Genomic DNA, 21800 nt, shown 5'->3' with positions numbered 1-21800 from the left:
CCTTTGCATTAAGTACAACAAAGTTCAATTCTCTTACTTTGGAAAACATACTCTGTTTACACCAGCTGAAACTTACAGAATTCTAGCTTTGATATTCTTTACATATTTGTTATTTTTTTTCTAAGCTGAAAAATGGTTTCAATAAGATAGAATTAAGATGGCATCGTACAAGAAAGAGAGACTATTGGGCAACCAATTCAATATTTTGGTATGTAAAAGATAGTTTAATGTTTTTTTCAAGGTTCAAAATAATATGCCAACGTATATATATTTCTCAAAATCATTCTTGTGAGACTTACTTTTTAGATATATCATTTTATTCCTTTTCTAATCGTCTTCGATCTTAACTTGGCATGAAGCTTCATAATTAATTCATTAAATATGTATATGTATTATAATATTTAGTAAATTCCAACTTCCGATATTTAGATTAAAGAAAAATATTTAAAACGTGATTCGATTCCCTTCAATTTTACTCCTTATCGTTCTATTGAATATAAATGTATTTTTAGTATGCCCCAATATCCTAAGGGTATAAAAATAATAAAACATCCTTAAGATAGAAAGGTCAGGTACACATAAAAAAATTAAGTTTAGGCTGACTCTTTTTAAATGGGAAAGTTAGAAACTCAATTTACGCATTTATCGTAATTATTATTGCAGAAGTACCTTTGCAAAAAGATATGCCTATACATATGGATAGAAATAATATAAACATACTATTCTAAGTAGCCACTCTTATTAGGCCTCAGAGCCTTGATACTGCGGTGTGCTGCTTCGCAAATAGCACAAATCTCTTCTTCTGGGATTAAATCCTGTGCTATCATCAATACTTTGTAAGGGCCTTCACATTGGTGTAATTTTTATGGGATATCCTCCAATCTAAAATACTTTACAGAGGTGATAAATAGGTGAGTAGGTTAAGGTCTCAGCAGGAGGAACCACATTGGTTTCAGCCAAAACATTACCAAATTGTCGTGGCACCACTTCTGTGTCGCATTTGAGGTGTGAGTAGGCGCACCGTCCTGTATAAAGGTGTATCAAGGCTCCCAATGCTTTTTACCCACGTCATCTCCATTTAGGCCTTTAGTTTGACCTGTACCCCGGCGGGATCACCACCGAAGGGGTCTTATAGACAAAATCCAAGACCCCATTAAAAACTATGACTTTGAGAGAGTGTCGGGTAAAGGCCTTTCTGAAGGTGTATAGGGATGTCCTCGATAATGACAGATAATGATTAGTAAATCATTACAACTGCTATTTATCTCTTGAGTACTACCAGACTATCATTTTATGTTATCTAGTGGTCTCATTTTATTATTTTCAATTATAAAATTTAACTAGTGGTTTGGAGAGGACATTTATTTACAAAATCATCAAAAAAGAGTGATTGGCACAACTTTTCTTCAATATGTAATCCCTCAGCTCTAATAAATGCCACAATACAAGGCCTACTAAATTCCTTTCAGAGCATGACTATGTAGTCAAACTCGAGCTTGGTCCAACCTTCTTGATGGAAGCCACTAGAGACTGGACACTCCTCTGCGGAGTAGCTCACACACTCTCCTTCAGACTCGCCTAGATAGAGTAGTTAAAGGGATTCGTGTTCGTGTCTGGAGAGGAGGGCGGTTACATGTGTCTCAAAGGAAGGCCTGGGTTTTAGTGGTGCGATGAAATGGAGCTCCGTATTGAGCGAAAAGAAAAGTTGTTCCCGAACTTTTTCCAGAACCAATGTAGCACTTTCTTATCCAGAAGTTCGATGTAAGCATCTCCATTGAGCCGCTCCTTCCTCTTTAATAAAATAGGTGGGTAGACTTCGCCTGTACTGTTTTGAAAACATGAAAGAAAGTTTAGACACTGTCTGGACATTCAGTTTGTTATGTAGCAGCTGTTCTGCTGATTCACAGTAGCATTAACGGTGAAAAATTATTCATAAGATAAGAGCAAAATTTTGCCGATATTTTTTTCGTCCTAAAGAAAATTTACAATCTTCTTGGCTCTTTCCAACCGTTTCAGCTCGCTTTGTTCAGAGATAAGATGTCTTTTTGTCCTTGTCCATGATTTTGCATCAATGAAATTCCGGATTGAAAATAATAAAATATTTACGGCTAGATAATATCAACTCTGTATTTCTCCACGACTTTAAAAACGAATAAAATATGAATTAAATATATATTTCATACTATTAAAATCTTACATTCAATTTTATTTGATACTATATTAAAATATTGTTTGGAAAATATACATTTGTTTTTCCATAATAACAGCAAAATTTATGTATATAAATAATAAGACGGTCAATTTTATAATATACACTGTGGGATTAACAAGAAATTGTATTATGTCCTTTTGGAAACAGAGCATAAGTATAATAAAATTAAAGAAGGGATGTGGGTAAAGAAAAAACGATGTACACCGATCTGAAAAGGACAACCGGTTGATGCATGTGCTTTGTCTTCTTTATTTTGTCGTGGAGGTCTTAAAATCTCCCTCTGAAAAAATAATTCTCCCCCCTCCTTTATTTAATTTGATTTGAATGTGCATGATAATATACATATTTTAATATAATTTTCCCTACAGTTATGCTATTTTAAATATTGTAGATTCTCCTGTTTGTTAGGAGTAATACATTTTCTCTCCCCATAATCATATAAACAACAGCTGATATTTATAAGGTTCTTAATTCAGTAGCACCATAAGTGTCACACTTTTGTTAACAGAGATACATTAATACCTTGATACGATGCCCAACTACCTCAACATACCATTTTAATATGTTAGGATTTCTGATTTCCCAGAAAATGGTTCTAGAGTAAGATGCCTGGGAATAAATTTTCTAATTTTGGGTTCTCTGGAAATATCGGGGTCCTGTGAAACTATTGTGTTACTTCTTTGAGTATGACTTATTATCGATCCATATAAAGTACCATAAACCAAAGCAAAAATCGTACACACTTTATATCGATAAATTATTTGATATGCATAAAGTATTTAAACTTCAAATATCTACTGATTATATTCTAGATAAATATATTGATAATAACAAGAAGAAAAAGAAGAAGTGATCAACTTGATCAAATCAAACTTCAACATGTATTTCAAGTTTAATTCAATGAGTTTTCCCAGAATGGGGATTCAAAACCTGCAGTAGCACCAAATTTCAATTTTTATCCCCGTTTTCTTTAATTACGATATTTCATTATACACACAATTAACACTTGAAACAAAATTAAGCAAGTTTTCTCTTAATACTATGTCTGTAAATGTATTAATGTCAGAGGTCCATCAAATAAGAAAACGCTTTCGTAATATCTTCTGCACCAGTGTGTGGTCCGAGAAGGATGCAAAGATCAATTGTATCTCTGCCCAGAATACCTAGAACATCAAGAAGTCTATTACAACCCAATTCAAACAATAATATCCAAAACTTCTACTGTAACAGTATGGCACACTTTTGTCCTTCCTTCATGTGGCACCTCCTCTAGCCCTGACCTCAACCTCCTTGGACTTTGCAGTTTGGGGCTTCCAGGAGATAATGTCTACAACATGGCTCATCAAATTTTATAATGATCATTATGTCCTTTTCCTCCCACAGAAACTAGACTTTGCCTTGCCACTCTGAAATCTTCTGGCTTGAAGTGTTGTTCATATAACACAGTGAGGGCCTCCCAAGGTGAAGCATTAACGTCTTCTTGTCTCAAGGCAATCCGCCATTGAAGACATATACTTTCATTTGAAGGGAATGACAATGATCCTCTTCCTGAACCTTGCATATTGGGGCTTCATGGAGAATAATTTCTGCCGCACGCCTCATCCAATCTTTGAATTGCTCCAAGTTCCCATTATGGCAGCTTGGTACACCATGAACAAAGTGTTCATTGTCAATAGCTCCCATTCTGTTTAACGGCGTGTTGAGGCTGTTTTTGCTTATGAAAGACTACATATTGAATAAAAAATATAGCTAAATATAGTATTTAAACATATGACAAATCTATTTTGAGTCGTCGTTGCATGATTCCATAAAAGAATTTTTTTTCGTAGTTTATTCATGCTACTACAAGTTTTGTGTTCCTCTCTACATATAATTAAATATATCTTTTATTATGAAAGGGTTATATTTTTGAAATATTTATATTTGATTTATTTTCTTATTTGATAAACAGCTTCCCTTATGATTGGTTGTTCAACTATGTCTTCATTTCATTTTAGAACTCTGCATAACAGTCATTTCTATTACTTCAGCAAAAACAAAAAATCAAATTAAGAGATCACCATGAACATGGGACATTTTATTACATGCTAGGGCTGTTACCGTACAGGGTTGTACTGCAGTTTGGTATGGTATGTTTTTACACTTCAGTGTGGTACTAGGTATTTATATAATCATATTTTGATATTATAAAAGTTTGGTTATCATTATTTAAATTATTTGATTTAGATTGAGTATAAATATTTTAATCCATAAGCATCCCATTATTTATGTGTTTTTTTATACAAAAAAAGTGATAATAACTTAAAAAATGATACATCCCAGTCGACGAGAACCTAGTGATATGGTGGAGAAATAATTTAAATACATTTTCTAAGGGTTCCATGTTAGCATGTTGATACCTCACAACTACAGGTACATCATTACCAAGCCAAATATTTTTTTCGACAGCTGACAATATTGTGACTGCTAATCGGTCTAGTGTATTACTGTAAAATGTAGACAAGCTCATCTTTTTGCAAAAAAATTATAAATTCATGACTAGTAATATTATATAATTCATGTTTAATTCATACCAAGCTTTTTTTTTTTAACGAGAAGTTAAGTTTATTTGTACAGAAAATAAATTATGAAAGAATAAAATATCGAAAAAACTTGAAAACTACAGTAATTCTATTAAAAAATCATTTAAAAAAATACCGTACCGAACCGGTAAAGAGTGTACCGCGGTTATTACAAAATTGGGGGTTTAGCCTACCGTCCCAGCCTTAGTACATAAAATTTTCCATGACCTTGCTCCTTTTTTGTGACCTTTAAACTATACTTTTTCAATTTAAAATATTATAAAGCTATTGCTTTCAGTATAAAATAACTTTAATGACCACAATATATGCTAATTGTTTTCTGGAAATCATCAATATATACACCGATTTTCTCACTTATTCACCTAATTTATGAGTTAAACTTCAAATGAGGTCATTTCAATAAATTTTACAATTTTGAAACACAGCCCACGTCATCAATAATTCATCTATAGCAGTTGTATGAATACAGGGGTAAATTACACCAAATGGGGTAATTTTTATATTAGTGGGGTAATGGGAGTACCTGTTCCAAGTGTTAAATTAAATATACAAAGAAATGCAATGCCACTACAGGGGAGCCCGTAGGATTACGATTGAAGGCCCCTCCAAAAAAAAAAAAAAAACCTTAACAAATTTATTTTTTATCCAAAACCAAGCCCTCCTTTCCACACAAGTTTGGGGTAAATTAATTTTACTACAAGTACTTTTGGGGTCACGCTAAAAAAGTTAGAGTACCTCTGATCTCTACAATGATTAAAGAAAGAATTTTAAATAGGACCAAATTTTTGAGTAAGGCCAATCCAGACTTAATTTTTCTTTGAGACCAACTCTGACATTAGTTTTTTAATGACCAAACTATTTCAATCCAGTAATCATAATAACAGTCTTAGACCAAACACCAACATTACGCATCACTTTGAATTTAAGTATTTTAGAGACTTTAAAAATATGTGGTTTTGAAGGAACTTGAAAGACCAAATAACAAAAAAAATGACTCATGAAAATACACTTTAAAAATAGACATGTAGCTATGAATAAATAAAGGAACCAATGTTCCAGGTAGCGTACATATATAAAATATTTGAGTCCGAATTTAACTATCCAATGCTATCAGATTAAAATCAGGCAAAGGATATAATATGGAATTTAATCAATCAGTCAGATTATGCAAAGAAGGGAATGAATAGCAGTTGTACTGTCTCATAAGAATATTTTTGCAAGGAATTTAATGAGATTATTCTAATAGATTTAGTTTTTACATACCTTGGGATTAAATGAAGGTGATATTCAACTTTTGTCACAGATACAATTTCTATTAAAATTAAAAAATCTTTAACAAAATGTGAAAATAGACCAAGCTAATATAATCAAACATCGAGCAAAGTCTATTGAGATTAGGTAGATATGAAGCAGATTAAAAAATATTAGGCTTAGGCCTAAATAGGACTACGAGGTATCGCGTTTCGGCCCAGCTTTTGGGCCAAAATATGATAATCTATACAAATAAAAGTATTCCAATATATACTCATAAGAGGATTCATATATTTTAAAACATCAAAATGCAATGACTAAACTAATTTGATGAAGTCAAATATTACAAAACAGGGTCGTCCGCAGGATTATATTTTTTTTTATAGTTATATGTTTTTATTGGCCTCTGCATAATTTGGTATTATTGATCGTCCAAACGAAAAAATATTCTTGTATAAAACCAAAATTTCTTCATTTTTTTTTTTTTTGGGGGGGGGGGCGGTAATGTACAAAATGACGTCATCAATTAGTTACAAAGGAATTATTTTCAATTATAAATTAATATCAGGCTGGAAGGTTCATACCATGGGCTTTTCGAGTTTGGCAAAATGAGGGTCGGACGACAGGATTTCGAGTTTGGGACTGGACCGAATCCATCTCCAAGACTAGGGGTTCTTGGTCAAATAAATGATTAAACTACAGGGTCCAAGGAATATCAAGATGTTGTTAAAAAATAATAAATACTATGGAATTTAAGTATTTCAATTTATATTTTTTGAAGAATAACACATTTTAAGCTAGTCTTACCATAACATATGTATTGTAAATCCTCATTTTTATCGCTATTTCTTAATAGTGCACAAGTTGTTTTTATAGAGCTTGGGAGTTCAACTTTCTTCAATTTTGTTTGAAGTGTGTGGTTCAGAAATTTGTTTTTACGACATCAGCGAGCATTTTTTGGATGATATAGTGGCAATACAAATATCAATTTATTATAGTTCCGTTTGGTATGTGTCAGTACCCCGGTACAATTATTAAATCAGTTACAAAGAACAGAAATTACAACTCTAGAAAATTATCTATAATTAGATTACATATATCACATTTTTTTAAGTTTAAATAGTTAGATTCTTTATAGGGATTGTTGAACTACATATTTTAGGCTGAAAACATTTAATTACGATTTTATCACCGTTATTTTTAATTACAAAGCTTCATTACGGAACTAAAAGGCAGCTGAAATAAAAATAAATAATTTTTGTTTTCGTCTCATGTCTCTAAGTGTACAAATGTCGGAGCGACAAACAAAAAGGCAATGCACGAGTGACTTCTTCCACACCAGTGTAATTGCCAAAAAGGCTCCAAAGGCCTTTGGTATCTTCATCGAGTCTGGCTATAACATTAAGAAGTCCAATATAGTCCCTACAGAGTTTAGCACTCACCTCAATCTACTGAAAAATGTTTACTGCACCTCTAATCCAAATTTGGATTCGCTTCGACCAGCCATTATGACAGCTAAATATATTATTTAAACATATAACAAATTAGTTTTGATTAGTTTCTTCTTAATTCCATAAATATCACGTTTTTTCGTAGTTTATTCAGGCTACTGCAAGTTTTGCTTCAGCACTATGTATTAACTTTCAATCATTCAGAAAAATTACCAAATCTGCAAAGATTAACAAATCAAAAGCCATTAGTTCAATTTGGTTATTTTATTTGGAAGAATGATCTTATAACTTCTAAGAAGGAACAATTAGAGGGCAAGCCAGCAGCTGCATTAATTGCAGCTACCAATATTGTATACTTAATTTGTGTGGATAAATATGCTTATAGTTAATTATGATTTCATAAGATTTACATTATAGATCAATGATGAGTGTTAAAAACATGATGAAATTCTCTCTCACACACTTTTTTTTAATGTTCCTTTAATTGGTTTGACACAAGGCTAATAGAAACACCAGGTTATACCATGACGCGTGTACGACTATAGTTTAACTTCCACAACGCTTTTAAAAGTGACCTCATAGAATTTGATTGTCTGCGCCTTTTGTAAAAATCGGGTTGCCCTGCCCACCAGTCAGTACGATACATCAAATTGTCAATTCTAGCAATAGTGACGTCATAGAATATGATTGGTTGTATGTTTTGTCAAAATCGATCAGTTTTACCCAGGAGTCAGTACGATAAATCAAATTAAAAATTCTAGTAAGCCTGATTACATGAGGGTCTAACCCTGTATATCTATTCCCCTTGGTTAGATAGAGTTGCAATGATTAAGTATAAGTAAACATTATTGAATTAAAATTAATCCAACTAACCTAGGAATCTTGTCTGAAGTTCATATACATAGTGTATATTTCTTTCTATAGGAATCACCTAGGCGTGACCCTACAGACATCGTGTTCATGATAATCATTTTCCCGAGCACGTTGTTCATGAGCCACGGCGATTCCATCTCTCACCCCTTTTTCAGGTACCTGCTTTGCTAACCAACATGCTGGCTGTAAAGTATACATTGATCATGAATTTAAATAGCCTGTTGCAACAGTAATGTATATTTTTGCCTTTATCATGGATTTAATTTACAACTGTAATAGCAGTTAATCACAGCTTATCAAAAGCTTATTCATTCAATCAATTGCTGGATGCAAATATTTACTAGTTATCTCATTGTTGGGATTTGTTCATAGCCTAATATATAACAAGTCTTAATTTTAATTGAACCAATTAACGTTAAAAACACAAATAAGGGGGAAAAAGTAAACGCTATTCTTAAATTTCGGTTTGAAAACTCTAACTGGTCTGAAACTGTTTTAATTTTTGTAGGACCGAACTAATTCGGTACTTTAAAAAAGTTAGTTGTAGATCGGTCCAAAGGAAAAAATCTGTCTAAATAAGTTCAAAGGAACAATTTGTCTAGTTCGGTCCCAAAAAATCGGTCTTATTTAAAATTTGGTCTAGAACCAATTTTATATATAAATTGTCTTTCACGTCATATATGTTTTCAAATTGTGAACACGGTAGAATGACGTCATACAAAGTTTAAACAGAGATAGCTCGAAGAATTTTCATCCCGTCGTCTTTCCTGGAATATGTAACTCCGAATTCGATGATTTTTTGAGATGGTTGATCAACTTTAGTATATTCCTTTGATTCTTCCATTGGATTCTAACTCATGGAGAATACGGAAGTCATTTAATCCCGTCTTAATGAATTAAGAATTATTATAGGCCTTAGGAATTTTCAAATTATAAGCAAATCTAAATTTAGTTTTATGATTATAACTATAATTTCATATTGTAATATATGAGTGGATGTATTTTGAATGCTATATGTATACAATATTTGTTCCCCTCAGGGGCAGGGGGAGGTAAATTATACAAATTCAATTTTAGCCCCATTTTTCTTATGACTATATATCTTAGTAGTATTTTGTTGAAAAAAAAAACAAAATCAGCAGCCATATCCTCCCCCCTACCCCAAAAAAAACTTTTACAAGCCTGAATGCGTGTTTTTTTAAAAACTTATTTTCAAATTAATAAGAAAAAACTTGTGGAAGTCGTGATTATTAAAGTCCTTTTATATTTGAAGAAATAGCTTGTAGTCAAAGGTCAAAAAAAGATTGCCTTTACTACAAAAACTGAAAATAAGTGAGGGGAAAAACCTACCATGGCCCTATCGGGGGCCTACAACCTGTGGTACAAATTATTTATTGATTCATCGAATATATATCATTGATCATCAACAGTATAAATATTAGTGATGCGACGATTAAAAAAAACCAAAAACAAAATCCCGATTTTAATACAGTTTTAGTAAAAATTAGCGAAGCCGATTCCGATTTTTTAATATTTTAAATAATAGTTAAAAAATACAATTTTGCTATACCACGGATTATTGTTTGGGGAGGAGCTTGGTTTTGGAATTTTTTGTACAAAAATTTCAAAAATTAAATTTCTAATATTAACATTTTTTGGAAAGAAAAATTAAATTTCTTATATTACAATTTTTTGAAGAGAAAAATTAAATTTATCATATTAAAATTTTTTGAAAAGAAAAATTAAATCTTCATTTTTTTGAGAAAAATATAGCATTATTTACAGAAGCGCTATGTTCTTGCAGCTAAAAATTAGGGCTACAATTGAATTTGATTTTAACACCCCTCCGTCTTTCGGAAACACACTGTCTACATTTTAGTTTCAAGTTTATCTAGATATTTATAATCTATGCAAGATCTTTGTTTTATGTAATGAAAACATCAATGACGGTTCATCTATATATATATAATGGTCTTTCATAAGACATGAGACCGGAAAATAATTAGTCCATAGGTGAGACCAAATAATGTTAGTCCATAAAGGGGGAGACCTCATTATATCGGTCCACAGTCTCAGATCGATGTCTTGACTATTAAATCGGTCTTAATCTGTCTAGAAAAAATCCTTAAAGACCGAACCGAAAAAAAAAATTGGCGACAGACCGAGTCTCAAAACTATTAAATACATCAACAGTTGACAAGAAAATGCCATGTGCATTTATATGTTAGTGAGGTAACGCTCTCTAATGCGTTAATTAACTAAAACCGTCTTAATACATTCAAATATTTATCAAATCTTGTAAAGTATAGCTATATCAGTACTCTTTGAATCGGTTCGTAAAATTGGCAGTATTGACACCCCTAGAATTGATAATACATACTTTTTTGTGGAACAACGCGAAAGTAAAACTATCCCTCATTGGCCTATGAACCTTTCCCAATTGGCCGTATTGTTTGCTGTTGAGTCTTTTGGTCATTTTTGGACACAAAGTCAAAGTAAAACCATGAAATCATACTCCACTAATCCACAAAAAACAATTTCGACCATTTAAATTAGTCAAACAGATACGGCTGAGTTCTTTCAGATAGATTTTTGTATTTTAAACATTGTATCGGTCCTTAATGTGGGCTTTAAATTGGGTCAGTCCAATCCCTCCTCTCTGTCGTTAGAAAAATGTCCCAAGTTTAAAAGTCTTCAGTTTTGTATAATTATATAGTAAAATACTAAACAATTTTATTCAATCTGTATAGTCTTAAGTATATTTTAGGCAATTTGCCCTTCATTTTGAATTAAGGATTGATTGAAGTACTAAATGTATTAATAAACAAAAATTATTAGAAAGAATTTGTTAACTACGAGCTGGTTTTATTCTAAAAATAAAAGTTTTCGTTAGAAATTAATCTTGAAAATTGTTTATAGTTTAACAACAAGTGCTAATATGATTTAAAACAGTCAGCACTCAAAAAATTACTACTGATATAGCCCAGTTAATGGTAGTATTAGAAGGTCAGGATATAAATCCAACGTTAATCTCGTGAATCAGTCTTTAAAAAGTAACATTAAAAAACTGTGTCTAGCCAGAACAAAATCAATGTAATGCCATGACTAAATTCCATATCTTGTTAATAGTAACCGTACTTTAGATATTATCACTAAGTTATGACATAAATTTTATTAAAATAACTCAAATTTTAATATTTGTCTTTGTAGATCCTTCAAATTGCTTTTAGCATAGACGAAATAAAATAAATGTGAATTTATTAAATCCTTTTTTTTTAGTAATAAAATCCTATTTGCAGAGTCATAAAACCTTCCTAAAATAGTACATTTATAATTAATTAATTATTGATAAAGCAATAAAAAGTATTTTTTAATACCTACACATAGTGTTGGATTTGAGTTAACCCTTGAAGTTCGAGTTTTTGAACTTTGCGTCGAATGAATATTTTTTGTTAGTTTTTCCTTCTTCTACTCCACTACCCCCCTTTTATCAGTATCTTGATATAATTGACTAGTTGACATTGAACTAGCTCTTTTTCAGGGTTCATTGTAAAATGATTGTGGAAAAAACGGATGTGGACAAAATTGTCGAGGTTATATCGATGCGTGGTAAAATCGTAGAGTAGAGTATCATTAGAATACAAAATTTTTGTGGATAATATCTTTGCAAGACAAAATCATTGTAACATATATGGTTGTGAATAATTTTATTGAATGAAACTATTACTTTGTTCAATTTCGTTTCTGTTAATATTATATACCAGGAATCAAACTATTGAATGCCCATAAAAAATCCACCGTAGCCTTTTCTCTGAGAAAATGCACCCCAGCCTACAGGTTGTACAGCTAAAGTGCTGAGCCCTATGGTAAGCACCCCCTCTAATAATACACCTCGGGTTATGGGTTGTGTAAATGAGCTGCTGGGCTATGTCGAGAAACACTTCTAATATCCCACATGCAACCCTTCTGTTTGAGCAAGTGTTATGCTGGGCCAAAAGACGGCTTTAACTCCAATGCCGCCATATTGCTAAGCACCAAGGATCCCATTTATCGTGCTATAATAACCCCAGGTACACGGGTTGTGCCGGTAAACTTCTGAGAACCAAGGTAGGATAACTTTCTCCGCCGTCGCTTCTCTCAGTGTCAAGAAACCCTCGCTATATCCCAAAACACACCTCTACCCTGAGGCTGTATATGTGAAGAGCTTGGCCCCAAGGTATTTTAAACTCTTCCTCCGCCACATTTCTAATCACCAAGGACTCCTTTTTTTTATGCTCTAATAAACCCCAGCCCCGGTTGGTGAATATGCTGCGCCTCGAGACAGGTAAAATTCTTCTGTCTCCGCTTTCCTTAAATCAATAAAACCTCAAAATATTTCCAAATCCACTCCGGCCATCAGGCTGTACATGTTAAGTACTGGGCCCCAAGGAAGTTTAAACTTCAACCCATTGCTGGGGTTGTATCATAACATATTAGAAGGGGTACTTAGTGCTTAAAAACACAGCAGTGGTAGAGTTTAAACTGCCTTAGTGCCCAGCACTTCACATGCACATGGTGGGGGATATTAGAAAGGTTCCTTTATGCTCAGGTGTATTGTATCATATTAGAAGTGGTCATTGATGCTTAGAAACGCGACAGTGGTGGAGTTTAAATATTAATTGCACACTATAATCATGTCTTGCAATGAAATTACTCACAGTCATATATCTTACAATGATGTTGCTTCACGATGATATTACCCTAAACAATTTTTCCCTGCAATGGTAATTAACTCCTCAATTTTACCATGCAACGGTATTACCAGATGTCCGCAAACTTTTTTACCATAATCATTTTATAGAGAACCCTTACTAAGCTATAAAGAATTATTTTATGTTAAAAGAATAATATTTGAACATAATTGACGAACTATTAGTGTTGGATTAAAGCCAAAACTTTTGAGTTCGATACTTTGGGCTCAGATTCGAGCAGAGTTCGTTATATAATAAATATACTTTTTACAGGATAAATTTTAATGTCAGGCATTTTGAGGGCCTAAAAAAATAAGTTTTATAAGAATGATACCCTTTTTCATAAATGTTGAAGAAATTTGTGAACTATAGGATGTCAAAGTGAGACCAACAAATGAGGGGACCTTACTCTCTATCAAATTTTTATGTCTCAAGGCCCTTGAAAAATTATATATTTTGTATATGATCCTAAAATGTATTCAAAATACTTTATTACATTGTTATACAATCATATATCCAAATTGTATGTAGATAAAAATTAACAATTACCGATGAAATAATTTATTTTTTTCCTTCGAACTATTCTACTTTTCTCTCATTCCTAATCAATCAAAAAATAAAAGTAATTTAGCAACTTTTAGGAACTTTTATTAAACATTACTTTGATTAAATTCAAATATCAGTGTATCAGTGACATCTAGTAGTATTCAATGCAGATTTTATGTATTTTTTTAAATTTTTAAAGCCAGTTGTTGTAGTTTAATCTTGATTTATGGGAATTTTTTTCCTTTTATGGAGAAAAAAAGGCGTCTCCTTCAATTATGATGCAATAGATGACGTCAGTCAAAATGCTCTATAAATATAAAATATTAATAACATTTTTTTAACTGCTTAAATCATTAGATCTATACACAATACAAAAAAATATGAAGCGTTACTCATTAGGGTTTAAGTATTTGTTGGTCATCCTCTTATCTCACTGGGAAGGTTGTAAATCCGGAGGATTTATTACAGTACGAGTTTGTATTGTTTTGGTAAATTGATCAGTGTAACACTGAGGACCTGTGTGGGAGATCGACTCAGAATAGAATTGAAGATCAACAACGGAGTCAATTCCGTTCTTTCTTTACACAGAATGGGAATTATGTTTATTTCCTTCCTCTTCTAACAGCTAATCTAATTAAATACCATTACAGCTTACATACTCTACTCTCAAACATTAATCAAATTGTCTGGTTTACTAGTTGTTTTCGTTGTTTTTTTACATTCCGTATATGCTTACGATTTAGAACCCTACACATACGCATACGTATGGATTACCTAACATTTGGATAAAATATTCACTTTTATAATAACACAACCATCAATGATTCAATGAATTTTTTTTTATTTATTAAAGTATACATGAATTACTTAATGAAAATTAATCTATTAGTTGATAAAAAAACGTTCATTAAGAGACGCTTTTCTTCAATACAAGACAAAATATAAGGAACTATGAAGGAACTGACAAAGTACTAACGATGTCATGCATACCTTCTCAAAAGTTTTTCCTACATACCCACCTAGAAGGAAGATATAGGATTTGAAGTAAGATATGAGATATGAATGGAATGGAATTATTTTCTTAAAAATAAAAAACTAGATCTTTTTTCAAACAAAGTGAATCATACTTGATAAATGCCTTCAGAGTACTTTTAAAAGGTTCACCTCCAAAAAATTAAATTTTAGGACATAATATTTCACTTTTCCACCTCTCCATGATTAATTTCTTAAATCAAAAATGAGGGTTGTCGATGGGCATTGGGACAAGTCTCTGTGTTCATAATTCATCACTTAAGCACAAAAATTCTTAAAATGGTTATTTAATGGAAGATTTATTTATTATCTAATTGCATGGCTTTATCAACAAGGTTGCGTCTCAAGTGTCTTTGCAGATGATAACTAATCTATGGTGTAGGAATTGAAGTTTTTTTTATGGGGTAACACCATTTACAAAAATATTGAGGGCTATGACTTAAAAAAAAAATGTATTATATACCCTTTTTTTGAAATTATATTTCCCGATGACAATTTTTGTAGAATGATAATTTCTTACCTTTTTCGAATAGATCATATTAATTGCTCGAATATTGATAGTTTTCAAAATTTGCAAAATTGCCCCCTATGTCTGATACACTCATAGTACCTTAATATTCATAAATGAGGGTGGTCTTTAAAGTTCCCGACCACATCGTCAATATGTTAACATTTGTCAATAAAAGATATCCACATCAATCTAGCACCTGTAGACAGTTCCTCACCAAAGTTTCAGGCATTTTGGACTTACAGCTGTTAGGTAACAGTCGTTTGAGTGAGTTGATCTGAGTGCTTTTGTGAAAAAAGACAAAAAATAGAGTATCAAGCTGTCATTAAATATTTATTTTTGAAAGTGTAACCTTAAAATAGATTCAAATAATAGTAGACATATAAATGCTTGTTGTGCTAAAATTTGACTCATCTAAGTCAATTCAACTTGGAGTAATAGAAAGTCTATCGTAAACAATTATTTTGTAGAGAGAAACCACGAATCCTATTTAAATGGGTTCCAAAGCTAGAAACAATGCTAGGAGAAGAGTATATAGTTACAAGAAGACTATGTCGAAAAATAAAATTACAAAAAGACTGAAAAAATGTCTTATATCTTTGTTAGGTCGGGAACTTTTCAGACCCCCCTCATATTCTTTATCCCATAAAGACTTGAACAAAAAATCCATATTTCATGTTTGTAGATCTTTAAATTATAAAAAGTAAAAAAATTCTGACAGAATATATATTTATACACCTATAAAAACATGTTGAGATATTTATTTGTTTAATAAAGTGCAGTGAGAAAGTACAATAAATAATTGTTTTAATACGGAAGCTCTAGGGCCTGCAAGCTAAATCATACTAATTAATTAATGTATCTACGGTCAAGTATTACCTAGTATTAAGATAAACTTGAAAATGATGTCATGTCAACACTCGAAACATTACCCATATAGAGGTCAAAGCGTTACTCCACTTTCAGGTTTTTTTTAAAATTAGTGAGGCATTCAGTTCAATGTACACTAAATCTGGGTAAGTGACCCCTACTGCTTCTCTATAGGGATTAGGAAAGTGTACCACACCCAAAAACCTGGGCCAATCATAGTGTGGGATGCAGTTGCATCAAATGTTAAGAAATCACCCCTTTGTCACTTCCCTGATGGTGTAAAAATCTAGAAGGGCTCATACCTGGAGAAGATCTTCCGCATATCTCAAGAAGAAGGGGGCCTTGCCTATACTTCTAAAATCCTCCAAAGATAGTGTTCCTCCAATTTTGAGATTTTTGGGCAAAAGAATTACCAACTAATGATAATCCCCTGTACTTTTGTTATGTAGTGAATGCAAGATAATAAGGTCAATGCTGCATCAAGGACTTAGAAGGATCAGCTAATGGCTGCAGCTGAGGGTGCATAGAGGCATATCTGGAGGACAATGTGAGTGACAGTGCTGTTAAGAGGGTTTGGACCGTGGTTCGGACAAATGGAGGCCATTTTAAATGCAATTTCCATATGTTCTACTTGTAAATATTTGAATATGTTGTTGCACTTTATTACATATACATATATTTTCATATTCTCATTAAATATTCTGATATTTAATTTCAGGTTAAAAATGGGTCTTCTTCCACTTCAAGTCATTTGTAATATATTTTTGAGCTCATTCTCGAATATACCTTGCTAGGCAATGATGGAGATAACGTCTTGTTATTCGAAAATGGGCAATTTGATGATGATCGTATATTATTATTTGGAGCAGCAAATGGGATTCTGGACCTCGTTAATTAGAAGTATTGGGGTTGAAATTGAACATTCAAATGCTGCCCAAGCATATATTATCAGCTATTTAGAATAAGTACCACTATAGGACAGACATGTATACCTCATCTTTTCGTGTTACTTCCATCTCAATCGTCGAGACATACTGCTATCTTTTCCTACCGTTATAGGTACTAAATAAAGCTCTGGAACTGGAATCCTTAATGATTGATTTTGAAGCAGCCCTATTTTTGATAAAGTTGTTCAACTAAAAAAATGAATTACAAAGGCCTACAAACGAAGGAAGCCCCAATTTAAGCTCAAAAAAGTATGCTCAAAAAAATAAGTGCGAAGATACATTTATCTTATAATATCCGCATAAGGGCAAAACTTCCTATGGCTCAATTCCAATAGCGAAAATTCCTTGGGTTAATCTTCTAGTCACTAAAAAAATAATGAATATTATTATTTTCAAATAGTGACAAAAAAAAAAATACAAATTTTGATAACATCTTTTTGGTATCTTTTCGACAAATTACCAGCTTGAGTCAGAACCCAGTCCAAGTTTTCACCTCTGACTAATAAACATAATGTACTTGCAGTTACGATATCTTCCGTTGTTGTATTAACTGCAATGTAGTTTTTATTTAATTAATGAATATGAAGATTAGGCGTTTCATTAATCTTAAACACAGTCAAATCTGTTCTAGTGGCCACCTGTTTTAAGCTTGTGACTGCATTAATTGCCCATATAGTACTTTCAAATTTGAAATTGTTACAAAATAAGAAGTAGGGTCAATGAGATTACTTAGATTAAGTAAGTTCCCCATGTCTGACTGCTTATTATAGGTTTAACTGTAAATGTATAACCCATTCTAAAAATGAAAAATCTGAATGCTGAATAGAACGGACATGGGGATCTATAAAGTGGGATGGAGATCGGTCATGATAAGTCCATGCACTGATACAAGAAAGAGTTGATATCATCTGGCTATATCAACTGTCCTCACCAGCAAGTCGAAAAAAGCAAGGATCACACGGAGTCATTCTTCCATCTCATTTACAAATGTTTTGGAGCTATCACTGTAAGGGAAACCGTGGACAAAGTTTCTGAATTTCTGATTTATGGATCTACTGAATATTACATTCCCTCTCCTTTATTTATCGTTTTGTCTTGTTTTTTTTTTTACTTATTGTTTATGGTATGTTATATTAGTAGTAAGTTTAATTTCTCCTTCCTGAATTTAATTTAATTTATTTATTGTTCTCATCATTTAAAATAAAAACATGCTTTCGGCTTTAAAAAAACAATATCATCTGCACTTCAATACTGAACCGCCTCACTCATTCACACATCCTATTTTTGGGGAATAATTTGAACATCTCTTTCAGTGACTAAATCATACATCAAAGGTACACTCCTAGACGGAAATATTGATCAATATATTTATAGGCATTACAGCTTATTATAAAAATAACAATTAATATAAATCTCGCTCCGACCCGAGTTCAAAGGTGTCACAGATAAAGCAAAAGCAAATAGAACGTACATGTTTGTTGTTTAAAGGAATGTTCTTAGAGAGATAAATAGCTTTTTGATCTCAGAACATTTGTTATCTCTATTTGATTGCATGAGTCTCTTTTGACATAGAGTCAGAGACATCTAGGTCAGTGCTTTGTTTCTATCGCGGATGAAGGAATGTATTTATTTAGATATTTATGGAAAAATCAAATGATTCAAATTGTTGACTTTCAAAGAATGAAGATTTGACAAATATCTTTTTAATTCTATCTAGCTAGCTACATATTAATAATGGATTTGGGTCTTAATTTAAAATCCACATTTTTTGGTTCTTTTTGAAAAAAATATTGGGTAATTCTCATTAATATTCATTACTTTATGGGAATTTCATTAATCAAATTAGTACCCAATAGTTACAATTTTACATTTTTGTAACTACCATTGTACACCTCAGTCAATAATGAGTATAGATTGCTTGAGGCTGCTTATGTAGCGTAAGATCACGTCAACTGTTTTATGCTCCCACTCTGTGATATACTTATATATTATAAGATAATCAAGAAAAAAAGAAGCAGAATTCAAAATATCTATAGATTGTTATTGCTTGTATAAACCAATAACAGCTGCCTAAATTTTGAGTCAATAAAAACTTAAAAAACTTAAAAATGATCGTATTTGACGAATAATAAACAAACTTTGTTAAAAAAGGAGACACTTTTTTCCCAACATATTATAATTTTAACAGCAAATGTTTGAGATTTCAACAACCAATAATTTGTTATTTTTATAGGTAGTCAAAACATTAAATTTTATTTTTATAGTATTTCTGTTGAGTAATACAGTAACTTTGTAGTGACCATTGAATGCCTCATTCCATACATTGAAAAAATAAGAGCCCAAGGAATCATTAAGAAAAATAAGAGAACGACCTTTAAAGCGAATAATTAATCATATTCACTAAACTTCCATTAAAAAATTATAAATATATGAATAAATTCTAACCATGGTACTCGCAAGATAAATAAAAAAAAATGTGTATATTGGTTTTAATGTTTGAGGTACATACTCATAAGTATTGTAAATAAGATATACATTATAAAGAATAAGACGCATTATTATCAACCCAGGGTGTATAATATCCCAGTTCATTAACGTAGGGTAAATAAAGAATATTGGCAAACTATTCTCGTACATAAAATATAATATAAGTTTTGCTAAACTAAGACTAGTGAGAGGACGCTCTAATATTTGGAACACTATTGAAGGTACGTTAGCTAAGATGGGACTTGGCAATGGACCGATAAGTCCTTTCATACTCCAGCCCTTGTAACAATGGAAATGATGCATTCTTCCTTACTATATTTTTTTTTTTAAATTAGTTAGATGGAGTTGCACTGATTAAGTATAAGTAAACATTATAGTATTACAAATTACTCCGTCTATTAGAGGAATATTTTGGTGAAATCCATATACATAGAGTATATTTCTTTTTCTAAGAATCACCGGGGCGCGAATGTACACACATCAAGTTCATGAGAATAACTCCCGAGCGTGCTGTCTATGAGATATGTCGACTCCACTAATACAATTAAGTTACGTTGAGAGAACTGAATGTGGCTTATGAAATTCCCTTAAAGGCTTAGCATTCAAATGAAATAGCTACGAGACATATATCTGTTAAATAATATTTTGTTAAAATCATAAAATTTACACTTGATAGTAACGCCTACACGTCATTATATAAATGTATTTATTTGACAGTAAAACAATTAATGTCTTATGCATACGAAAAATAGTGTAATATATAAAACATACAATAAACAATGTATCGCTCAGTCAACAATTCTAATTTTGTTGATTAAGTCATAAAAATAGTAGCTTTAACATACGGGGTGTGCAAGCTATCTATACCTCCACTTTTGCACACTCTCTTGTACAAACGTTTTTTGTTTGTTAGAGAGCTTGATCAAACAGGAATCAGTTGGATAAAAGCATTCAATTGACAAATTCGTTGTGCCAAGTATTTTGAAAAGGTACAGAGCACCCTCACAATCTGAACCGGGAGCGACAATTGCTCAAACTCAGTGTGACGTTCGTTCCCGAAGTTAGAAGGGGATTTGAGGAAAATCAATGCAGGCTGAGGCCTAAGGTTGAAATTACTGTGTCTTGAAGTGCGTCATACCCCCTCCTGCTTTCCTGTAAGACATTGGGGTCAACACTAATGCCTACTTGGACTTGCTAGATACCAAGTTGAAGCCCTGAATTGACATAGCTGCCAATGGGAGGCTTTTTCTGTGAGAAGGAATTGGTTCCCTGCCACACCCCAAAAACAAGTCTCAAATGGTGCCAAGACAATTTTGATGGCTTCATCTAACAAGACTTTTGCCCTCCAAACTCATCAGATGTGAATCTGATGGACTTTTTGTGTGGGGCGTGATCAAACGACAAACCAAAAAAATCCCCTTGCAATACCAAAGAAGAATGAATCACTTGGAACTGGAATTAATTCCAAGAATTGCCAAGGGATCAAGTGGCGAAGACCTGCTTGCGCTTTCGATTTTATGGTGGCTATTTTTGAAGTTGGGGATGATTTTAATGAAATAAGTATACAAAATCTATTAAAGTTTCAGAATCTGGATTAATTTTTTAATTTTGATAACTGGTTGGAGAGAAAATGACATGTTTAAAAAAAATATTTTTCGCAGTATATATTTCTTACGCCCTGAAAAAATAAAAGAAAACGTTTAATAAAACTTGTTAATACATATAATTTGAAGAATGTTTTGTAGAAGAGGAACTTACTGTCATGACATTTTTTTTTTGCTTTTCTGTTGTTATTTTTTGAGCGGCAAAACTTAAAGGTTCTTTCATTGCTACATATAAGTATATACAAAACCCATTGAATATTTTATTTTGCTTATACAAGACGCCCTCATTACAGCTGATTGTAGCTGATCTCATGCAACGTCATCCCAGCTGAGCTGCTCTCCTAATCATCTCTACTTACAAGTGCAAGTCCTTGCTTGACAAAAAGTAGATTTGAGGATCGAATTGTACTAATCACCGATTATGTCCTTACTTGATACGAAGTGGGACGTGTTCTTATATCTTTCATGCCATTTGCTAATTTTATAAACGTCATGACAGCTAAGCTGTTATGGTCCGAAATATTTTTCGTATTCATTTTTACTATGTTTGATTTTCGGATTCTTATTTTTTAACATAACGCAAATACTTAGGATTTTTGTTCCTAGTAATTTGTGTAAGTTTCAAAGTAGAATTGAGGAAAAACATATATACTTCCTTGATACGGAGTGGGACTTGTGTTTATTTTTTTCATCTCACGGCTACAGCT

Source organism: Lepeophtheirus salmonis, chromosome 10 (assembly GCF_016086655.4).
Source record: "Lepeophtheirus salmonis chromosome 10, UVic_Lsal_1.4, whole genome shotgun sequence".
Lineage (NCBI taxonomy): Eukaryota > Metazoa > Arthropoda > Copepoda > Siphonostomatoida > Caligidae > Lepeophtheirus > Lepeophtheirus salmonis.
The sequence above is the reverse complement of the archived record's forward strand: the minus strand, read 5'-3'. Positions refer to the sequence as shown.